The following is a 10,510-nucleotide window of genomic DNA, read 5'->3' on the forward strand; positions in this document are numbered from 1 at the left end:
CATGCGTGCGTGTGTCTATGTGTGTTTGTATATGCATATGAATGTGCGTGCATTCGTATACATTCTATTTACTGTACTAATTAAGCTACGTGCTTAAGGTTGGCAGTGGTTTTTAATTTATTTAATAGTTTAAAATATATATTTTTAGCGTAAAATTATTTATTAAACATGCAAAAATAATATTTGCTGACTAATGAATTGAAAAATGCAAAAAAAAAATGTGCGATGGCCGGGAATCGAACCCGGATCAACTGCTTGGAAGGCAACTATGCTGACCATTACACCACCATCGCACTGAACTTGAGCGTTTCTAATTCAGCAAGCGGTTGCATAAATATTGTTTTTACACTTGTTTCATACCAAACTTGTATTCAAAATTACATTTCTTTCAATTTTTATTATATTGTCTGAATTTTTTTTATTCAGTATAATGTACCCAAAAAGAGAAAAAAGAATAATTTAATCCATATATATTTTCCCCTTTCCTGAATATTTTTATTGAAAAAATACTGCTGATGAAATCATATATATATACATATAACTTTGTATATATATATACACACAAAGTTCTTTAAAACGTATTTTCTCAGGATAGTACCTAATCTTCCACCAGTATTATCTAAAGATTACCTAGGTAAAATAACTTTCCGAAATACTGTCCAGCACTATTGTCCGTTTCGGGAAGTACCATCCGAATTATACCTTCCGAAACGGGCATGGGAGCCCAGATAGTTTATTTAATAAAATGTTTCTTCGCCTATATTTTAAAATTTTGATACAATGTTGCAGATAATCTTCTAGCATTATTGCTACAAAATACATATTGACCTTCGAAATGCAATAAAAATCGGACATTATGCTTTATACCAATATTACTGGACAGATTATCCGAAGAATTATTTTACCGTCGTGCAATATTTTCGAATCTGATGAACCTGCCGAAGCAACTCTCTGGCAATATTGCGGAAGGACTCGGTGCTTCTTGGGTTATTAATGATTGTTTACAGATGATGCACTTGAGAAGCGAATCAATAAGCATTTTATATCAGCAGAAAAAAGAATGTTCTCATATTGCCAATGGAATCAATTTGACTAACATTGCTGACAACAACGATTTAACTAATGTTGATGCTGACAATAATTCAGCTATTATTATTGCTGACAACGGCAATTCAACTAGTGTTTCTTTTGGTAACTTAGCTTCAACTAGTATTCTTGATGATTACATTCAACCATTGCTGACAATCCAAAAGAAGTAATAACCATAGAGTCCAACTCTGCGATGCTAATGCCCAGTGATCTAAAGGATATTATCAAAAATAGTAAAGAATGAGATGGATAGGTAAGTTTTAATTCATAAACACTTGAATAATCTTTAATTTACTTTGGAAATTAAAATCTTCACTTGTCAATTACTGAAGTATGCCAATCATTAATAAGTCACATCGATGCAAAATTTAAGGAACTAGAAGCTAAAGTCTCATCCATAGGGACAAATTTGGATCAAGTTAAAGTTTTGCTAACTAAAAAAAGACTATTAATGGAGCAAAAAATATTATATCGTCCATCGCCCCTTTCCATTGGAGTCCCATCGTATTTGCCACTTAGCTAGGGATTATTCCTTCGCGGATGTCCAAACTTCTTTCTGAATATTGTTACTATGCCAACTTTCTTTGTATATATTCTTTCGTTCTGTTGCTAGAAGGTTAATAGACGGCATACTTGAAATAACGCACACTGCATTTTCTGATACTGTTCGGTAGGCAGAAGCAACCCGCAATGCTCTTCTCTTATAAACTGTTGACAGCTTTTGTGCATAGGACTTCTCCAACATAGCGTCCGCCCATATTGGGGCACCGTATAACATAATTGATGTAGTTACACTGGCTAGGAGTAACCTTCGACCCTGCGTTGGCCCACCTACATTTGGCATTAGTCATGATAGTGCAGCACCGACTTTTGCTGCCTTATTTCTCGCCCTCTTAAGATGCTGCTTACACGTTAGTCTGGCGTCTAATAAAGTTATTGAAAAAGTTAATAAAAGTAGATTGCTTAATACATATCTGAAAATAATAAAATTAACAATTTTTTTACCGCGAAAAATTTATATTATCGTTCATCGTTCTTTTATTAAACAACATAAAGTGCAATTTTTTGAAATCGTTTTAACTTGAAAACAGAGAAAAACATAAAAAACTGAAAAAAGTATTTTTTGTGGCGCATGATAACTAGAGTAAAAAAGACAACTGTATAACTGAAAACCGCATTGCTTGGATCTCAGTTTAATAATGATAGCAATACGAGAGATAGAAAGAGATAGAGAATTATCATTGATTATGCGTATGTAAATGGTTGGAAATCAAATAAAAAGGTAAAAAACTTTATAGAATTATATATCAAGTAAAAACAATTTTAATATTAAAGCAAAACATAATGTTCAAGGAAGCTACGAGTCAAAAAATTGGTAGCTGTTTTTAATGGTAATATGACCGAAATTTATTTAACCATCATCCTAAATAAACAAAATTATTAATGACATCTTCTCAAATGACAGTTCATAGAATGAAACAGCCATTTCACAACAAAAAATATTGAAGTCGTCATTTATGACGGTTATGTTGGTCACATAGCGGTCATGTTTTACGTCATATGACTGAATTGAATATTACGTATCATATTCTGCAACACTACAATTGTCGAACTAGGTGAACTAAAGGAAACCGTATTACTTATATGAATTATACACATACAATATTTATCATAAATGATCATTATTGAATATTACCTATACCAGATTTAGTAAATCATCGAAGCTTAACATTTTTCCACTGTTTAGCAAATTCATATCATTTGAATTTCGGCTTACAAATGCACAAATAATAACGTGATTTGCCTTGCTATTATTTTTTAATAAAAACCAGTACAAAAATTATATTCAAATTTTTTTTGCAGAAAAGCAATATTTGTAGTAATATTTGGAATATAATAAGTGTATAGAAATATTAAGTATAGTTTCAGGAATATATACAAATTATGTAGAATCCAAATTTGCTTTATGAAAAATCATAGAGATTATAATAGCTTTTTTATAATTACTTTTTATTTATATTTTTTAATTAAAGTTTTTTTGAGAATGCACACTACTAACTCAGTTAGCAACGGTTTGCTTCAGTGACATATAATAGAATTTTGATACCATCTACATTTGTATAGCCAGGAGACAGTCGATTTCGCAATATTCGCTTTTGGGCCTATAACCTTGACTCATATTACGGCGAAAGACTGACTATTTTCGTCGACGATTGAGTCAGAGGACATATACACTCAATGGTTTTCGTGTTTATCGAATCCTCCTTCTCCCTCCTTTGTTACATAACGCGATCGTATCCGTTGGGCATTCTACCATTTCGTATAATACCTCCAACATAAGAGGCGCATCATTTCTTTATAAAAACTATCACACTTAAGTAGCGTATCATTTGTATAAGTTTTCTATTTTTCCGCTAGAAACAAGTAGCCTATATTTATGCAGAGCTTACTAATTGCACAATCGATGTGCGTTACGTGTTAGGAAAGGATGATTACACGTTTATGTATTATATATTATATTCTGTACTTATAATTCAAGCAGTATTTGTAAGGATTCCAAAGGCCATATACGCGTGCCTCTCGGTGTTTTACTGCCTCGCATAGCGTCATCCATGTTACGTTTTTATGGAATGATATGAATTGTGATGTCGTTTTGTCTATATGGTCTGAGAAGCTGTTTATGAGTGCTGCCGAGAGGTGATTAGAATTCGGCATTTTATAGTTTGAAACAAGGCCTCGAGGAGTTTCATTTTCTGAATGTTAATTTCTAGAATTATGTGAATTCTGCGTCTCCTCTCGTTATATCATTCTTTATCCTTTGATTAACAATGTTGCAAGATTATTGGAATATTAATTATTCAATCTACACGCGATCTTAAAGTGCTGCAATACGCACAATGACAATTTTTAAACCACACCACGGAATAAGCTTTACTCAACAACTACGCAAACACACGTCTCGAAAGCGCCGAAAACTAGTTAAACCGAGCGTGCATCCGGTCGGAGGCTCGCGAAAGAGCGAACGATGTCCTAAAAACTCCTTCCGCTCTTACACCAAGGCGATCCTCTAATTTTAACGTTCGTGCGAGAGCACGCAGTAAATCTTCGTAAATCTCAGTGAGTTGTGCGTGTCTAATACGTACGTATAGAAATATATATTCCCGCTCTGCTTGTATTGAGCGAGAGAGAAGGGCTGAGAGGGGGAGAAGCAACGCGCGTGAGCGATAGGTAAGAGCGTTTTTCTGAGCACTGCAATCGAATGACGGATTCAATTTATCATGGCTACTATTTTTTTCAAGCTCTTTGCGAGTTATCCGCTAATTTGAACTTTGAAATCGACGTCATTATGCACATAATTTAAATCCATCTGAACGTTGCGATGAAATAATTATTGATTGACTTGCAGTTCTGAGACACGTGAAAGCCAAAGAACCTGCGATAAAATAACGACTCAATCGAGCAGGCTGGAAAAGCGCGGAGAGGCCTAGAACATCGCCCGAAGAGCCAAATAGACGATTAAATTGCAGTGCAAATGATAGCATATGCCGGTAGGCAAATTATCACATCGTCTTCCACACTTTCCTGTCAATATTTTCATTAATACTCAGCTACGAAATAGCGCGCGTAATGTTAATGTATCAACCCATAACTCAAGATTAAAAATTTTGAAACGCGCTGAAAGGCGCTGCCGAGTGAATTACTCTAACAATGTCTGCACCTTTCTTCACCCGCCCATATCCCGAGAATTCTCACAACAGCGTGTATCTCGCCCAGCAAACGCTCTATAATTACTCGCAACAATAGACCTGCTCGAGCTGAAAAACGCCGCCGCCGCGCGAACCGGCCGATTCACCGAAAAAGACCGGCTAAAAAATCTAGCCGATAAGCTGCGTACGTATTCTATTATACAGCGAGATTCTCGCGGCTCGTTCGCACGGCCCATACGAAACGGACGTATGCGGTAACCGAGAGCACACAATGAGCTTATGCGCGCGCTTATTGAGCGCATGCGCGTAACTCGATTTTGAATGGGCGGCCACGGCTGCAATTAAGATTTTATAAAACTATTCGCGGCAATGGTACAGTATTAGATAATACATGCGCGGAACGGGTCGCTCGTGTATTACGCCGCGATTACACGCAAGCAGCACGCGGCGGCAAGGTTCGGTACACGGAGTCACGGAGGCCAGGTGTCTGTGTAAGAGTGAGGGAAAGGTGTACCCAAGCGGGCCGCGCTTGGTTTTCGGTTGGCCGTGACCTGCTTTGGATTACATAAGCCGACGGACGCCTTATTCTCACTCGCTCTCTCCCCCCCTCTCTTTCTCTCTTTCTATCTTCCGTGTACCGGCTGCGCTCTTCCCTCTCGTCGACGTAACCTTTTTTCACTTTTTTCTCTCTCTCGATCCCTCTCCGCCGCGATGCTTTCCTTTTGTTCGGATCGAGTATTTGCTCTACTAACATCTATAACGCGCGGGCCGTGCACTTACGCGTATTCGCAAAGAGTCAAATATTTGAGCCGGCGCGCGATTGCGCCGCGCGCTCATGGTTACGTGGTTGCCGTCTTTTAGCAGCCTTTTTAAGAGGCTCGCGATAGGTTTTTAAAATACTTGAAAATTTTAATGAACATTACGTCCTTCTAAATTAGCATGATTAGATAACAATTATCTCACTTTGGTCCACAGATTACGATTTAGATACATGGGTAGACCGATGACATCATAATTCGGTAATCGTGAGATAAGTGATTACGATATCCCACATAACCATCCGACTTTTTTACCGATCTTTTTATTTTTAGAAGTAACTGAATTATCGTATCGATGGGCGGTTTCGTAATAACGCGTTGCCGTGGTCGATATGTTGCCCCTTAACAGAATAAAAGTATAACAAAAATTCTTTGAAATACATAATATATCCCATTAATCTATTTGAACGACGTGAATTAATAAAGCAAAACTACGAAACATCTCCGTACATCCCAATCAATCACTGCATAGTGATCTGAGCAGAAAATCATCACCACTGCGTCCACATAATTAGACCTAAACGTCTAGCTTCTGCACTCACTCTACACTAAGCCTCGGCTACTGCGATATATGTATATACAAGAACGAGCTATAGCAACTGAACTGCGAAAGAGCTAATGTGACGAAAGCTCCCTTAACAATCTCCTTAGGATCTGCAGCAGAATCGGCAACGAGATTCTTTTAATTTCGTACACATAAGCCTTACATAACTCTTGACCCCCATACGATCCAATTTAGCAGCGCGGCGTTTTCCCGCTGTGCCGTGTGGCAGAGGATTTTGCAATGATACCAGCTGGCGTAGCACAGAAATCCGTCTAATCTGAGAGCCAGGAAAATGCTGCTGTCTAGCGCAATACCAAGAGATATTGACGACGCGAATCACGCGTTGCGACAATTTGCGCAGCCGAAGTGGCCGCGTGCGAGTACGCCGCAGCGAATTTATTCAGATTTTGCGCGTGCTGCACACATACACCAGCGAGCTACTGGACATTGGAGGAGGATTTAATCTGGATTTTGCCCTATATAGATGTATAGTACTTGTTTCTATGTGCATAAGCTTGTGTGCGAGGCTTTCACTCGTCGGTGTTGTTGTGGCGAATTGAGCGTTGCTGATTTAGTAATGGGGTATTGGGACATGTTTTAGGATAGTCGCGACGGAAAATGCTTTTTACGCGCGCGCGCGCGTTCTCTTGGGCAAACTTGCTGCAACACATAAGAGCGGGTTTCAATTAGATTTTGTCCGAGAAAACGGTTATGAAACCGCGAGTAATTATTACCAATTATGAAAAATTGGATAGAGAACAATCTTTTTCCAGTGTTGTGCATGTACGTAGGTAACAATTTTTCGGACAATTTCATCACTGTTCAACGATAGCGAACCAGTTTTGCGTTAGAACATTGTAAACGTAAACTACCATCGCTTCCTTGTGTACCGCGAAGAGTTTATGCCACCATTATGCTCCATTTCCTCGCGCTTCATCTTCAACAAAGTACACATTATCGTGCGGCTATGAGAAACCTCCCGTGTACATATACCGCACAAAGGGTTTACCAACCATGAGCTAAAGAGACTCGTATACGCGCCGCATCTCGTGACAGAGTTTGCGGTTGCATTCAGTTTCCTGCGAGCGGATATCTGCGTGCATACGCGCGGTTCTTGCGCTGCACGGAGCCGGCAGTCGTCTTGTATACCGAAAAGTCGTCGGTTTACGCGATTGCCACGGGCTAAGGCGCTGCTGCGGCTATTACGCGACGAGATCCCATTTCCTTTTTGCGCTAAAGCCGCTTTTAGCTCGTATACATAGCCCCGAGCGATACACAGTTTGAGGCTGCGCTGCGCACTAGGGCACGGTATGCTCTGACTTCACTGACCTGATTTGCCGCCGATATGGAGTTGGGTTGTTGGAAAATTTGAAAACTGCTCTAAACTTCCTCTTGCAGAATTCGCATTTTTTTGGTTGATCTGGTTTTTCGAAATATTGGTTGTGGAACCAGTCGTTGCATATTTTTGCTATCGATGTAGTCCATTCGTTCAATATTGTTTCCCGTTGTACTATATAAAGCAAAAGATGTAGTGAAAATAATTGAATACGTTTAAGAGTGAAGTAATACATTACATCACGATCGAAGTAATTCATCTGTTAAGTAACTAGTTTTGTAATGAAATCAAGTCAAATAAATATGATGTCACGATTACACCTCGAAGAAAACTCAGGCTAACGTATTAAAAGAAGGAGTTGCAAAAAGGTGTGTTGCGCGATCATGCAGTCATCGATTCCGATAAGAACATTGGAGTCAACAATGATACGATTATTCTCTTATGCGACGTACAGCTCGAATCGGAGAAGATCTCGACGAGCTGCATCAAATATATACTTTACACGCGACGCATAAAAGGCATCAGCGTCGAAATTCGGTCGAGCACGTGTTAGGTCAAACGACGACGGTTGCGACGGCGCGCGCGTATGTATGGCACACGTAACAGCGTGCGCTGCCGGCGCTCCTTACGTAACGGCGGCTACACGCGAGTGTCTAGAAGTTCGCGTAACCGAATATATTGCGCGCGCTTGTTGCCGCCTTGTCACCTGAATGCTCTCTCGCGACGTCTCCGAAGATTTTGCGCGGTTGCTGTATCTCCGCGCACCTATGTACCTCACGCTCCGACGAGGGTGAGAGAACTTTCTTGGATTGCCGCCGATGCGGAGGAAATTTCGCGAGTGTTACGCGCGTGGAGAGGCTTGTCTCGAGCGCGACTAGGCTAGACTGCACGCTGCCTATGCCGATTGCGCGTTTCTTAATTTCGAGAAATTCACGGGAAGAAGTTCTATTTACTGGAGGCAGAGAGATATTTATGCAGGGTCGACTGTGGCAGTTTCCGGTAAACCTACACGACGCGGCCGCCTCACGTTATATACGTTCTAAATCAAGTGATCCCACGAATACTTACACCTACGAGCATCATGAATTAGGTACACGCTGAAAAAACGAAGAACGCTGTGTTACGTCCCTACAGCCAGGCGGTAACTTTTCAACACACATCAATTTATGGTGCCGCATGGTGACTTCTGCAGTTTGCTTTGTTTGTGATATTGCGTTATCTCAAATGATTTATGGCGATAATAATGATTATGGAATATTTAGAGAATATATAAAAAGTTATAATAGCAGTTCAAGCTGAACAAAAATTTTGAATGAAAACAATTGAGAAATCAAAAGACATGAATGAAGAAACACTCGAAACAATTTCGCTCAATCAGACTTCACTGAGATCTGTATTAATCCAAAATGAATGCAAAACTTATGTTTCTGCGTTGGACTTCGAAACGTTCTCTGGCGATCAATTTATAGAAGGGTGATAGATCTCTAGACACTGTTGCAAAGCGAGTTTGACTACATTTGTCACAATTACGCTATCTGAATGAGATGCTTGCTGAACAGCGAGAGACTTGCAAAGCAAATACAATTGCCATGTTTGAAGTAAATATACGACTCCCCTGCAGTTCGCGAATGTACGCGTGTGCGCCTTTGCATAATCACATTACCGAGCCGCGTGATGTACTAATTGCCGGAGCAAGACACAACGCTGACGCAGAAATGGCCCGGAGGCACATAAGTCTAACCTTGTTAATACCGCGAAGAAAAGAAAATAGCCTCTCTATTATATGTGAACGTTTTCGTATTTCCATGCCGTGGCACAGGTAGAAGATAACGCAAATTCTTTAAATGTTTTCTTTAAGAATGATAATTTTAATTAAAAGAAACTGCAACGTCGCTAAAGCTTATATGATATTTTTGTTTGCTATCGACTAAATTTATTTTATCCAGGCCCCCATATTATGAAAAACATAAAACAATACCATACATCTCACGATAATTATTGATGCATCCATCGACGCCTAAAATCACATGTTAAAATTATAAAATTGTAGCAGTCGTAAAACGAAGCATACAGGGAGTGGCGTCATTTGTCGCCATGCGCATAGCATCATCAAGGCGAAAAAGAGACTATCCGAGATGAACCGGACGCGAGTTATATGCACTTCCCCCATGTAAGAGGCCAGTGACATAACTTGTTGTTCAGCATCCAAAGCTCCGAGAGCGCGTCAACGAGACGACAGCGGCGGCGGCGACGACGACGATGACATGCGCGGGTAATAGTGAAACGGCAGCTGCGACACTATACGAGCGTATATAAGCCGCCGCAGCGTGAAACGATGAACCAAGAGGTCGATTGTGCGTTAACTTCGCATTCGTCGCGATATTTAGCTAAAGTTGCTTTAAATGCGGTTCACTTTGAGCTAGACAAAGTAGAAATAGACTTTATGTATCTCGGCGTATTATAATACGCGCGTTATGCAACGAAATCTTTGATGCGACGATGAATCATCGCGTTCAACTATTTCGGCTCTGCGCTGCGATACTGTTAAACAAATGAAACGCAGCAGTACGTTGGCGAACAAACATCATCATAGATAAAATACTGCCCCTGGCTGCGTGCGTAGCCGAAAATAATTGACGCCTAAAGTAAAGACCCTGGCAAAGAAGTCCACGTGATTATGAATATAAGTATCAATACAATGAGCTACACAACGTCGTCTAAAACCGAAACATCCGAAAAGCACCTAGAATATTCCAATCTACAATAAAAGCAAGCATAGTAGGCCGTTTCTCTGTACAGCTATACCTCAACAATGCGCTTCGCGAAAAAGCTCATTGCGCGTCATTCGCCAGAAAAGACATCGGACTCTTGACCGCACGCTGCAGCACTAAATGGAAGATCGACGTCGCGCAGGACAAAGAGCTCGGAGGCTCATTTAACACAATCTGTGATTATATAAAGAACATGTGTGAGCGGTGCTCTGATTCCTCGAGTCCAGTGAGAAGTACGTCGTAAC

At 40.1% G+C, this 10,510-nt stretch overlaps 1 non-coding gene across 1 annotated transcript; it reads right to left on the bottom strand.

The window, feature by feature from the left end:
- Positions 1-221: 221 nt before the first annotated feature.
- On the bottom strand, positions 222-293 carry TRNAG-UCC. The gene has a single exon. It is a non-coding gene; the product is annotated as a tRNA-Gly (tRNA).
- Positions 294-10,510: the final 10,217 nt, after the last annotated feature.

The sequence above is a fragment of the Nasonia vitripennis genome, chromosome 2, assembly GCF_009193385.2.
Source record: "Nasonia vitripennis strain AsymCx chromosome 2, Nvit_psr_1.1, whole genome shotgun sequence".
NCBI classification, from domain to species: Eukaryota; Metazoa; Arthropoda; class Insecta; order Hymenoptera; family Pteromalidae; genus Nasonia; species Nasonia vitripennis.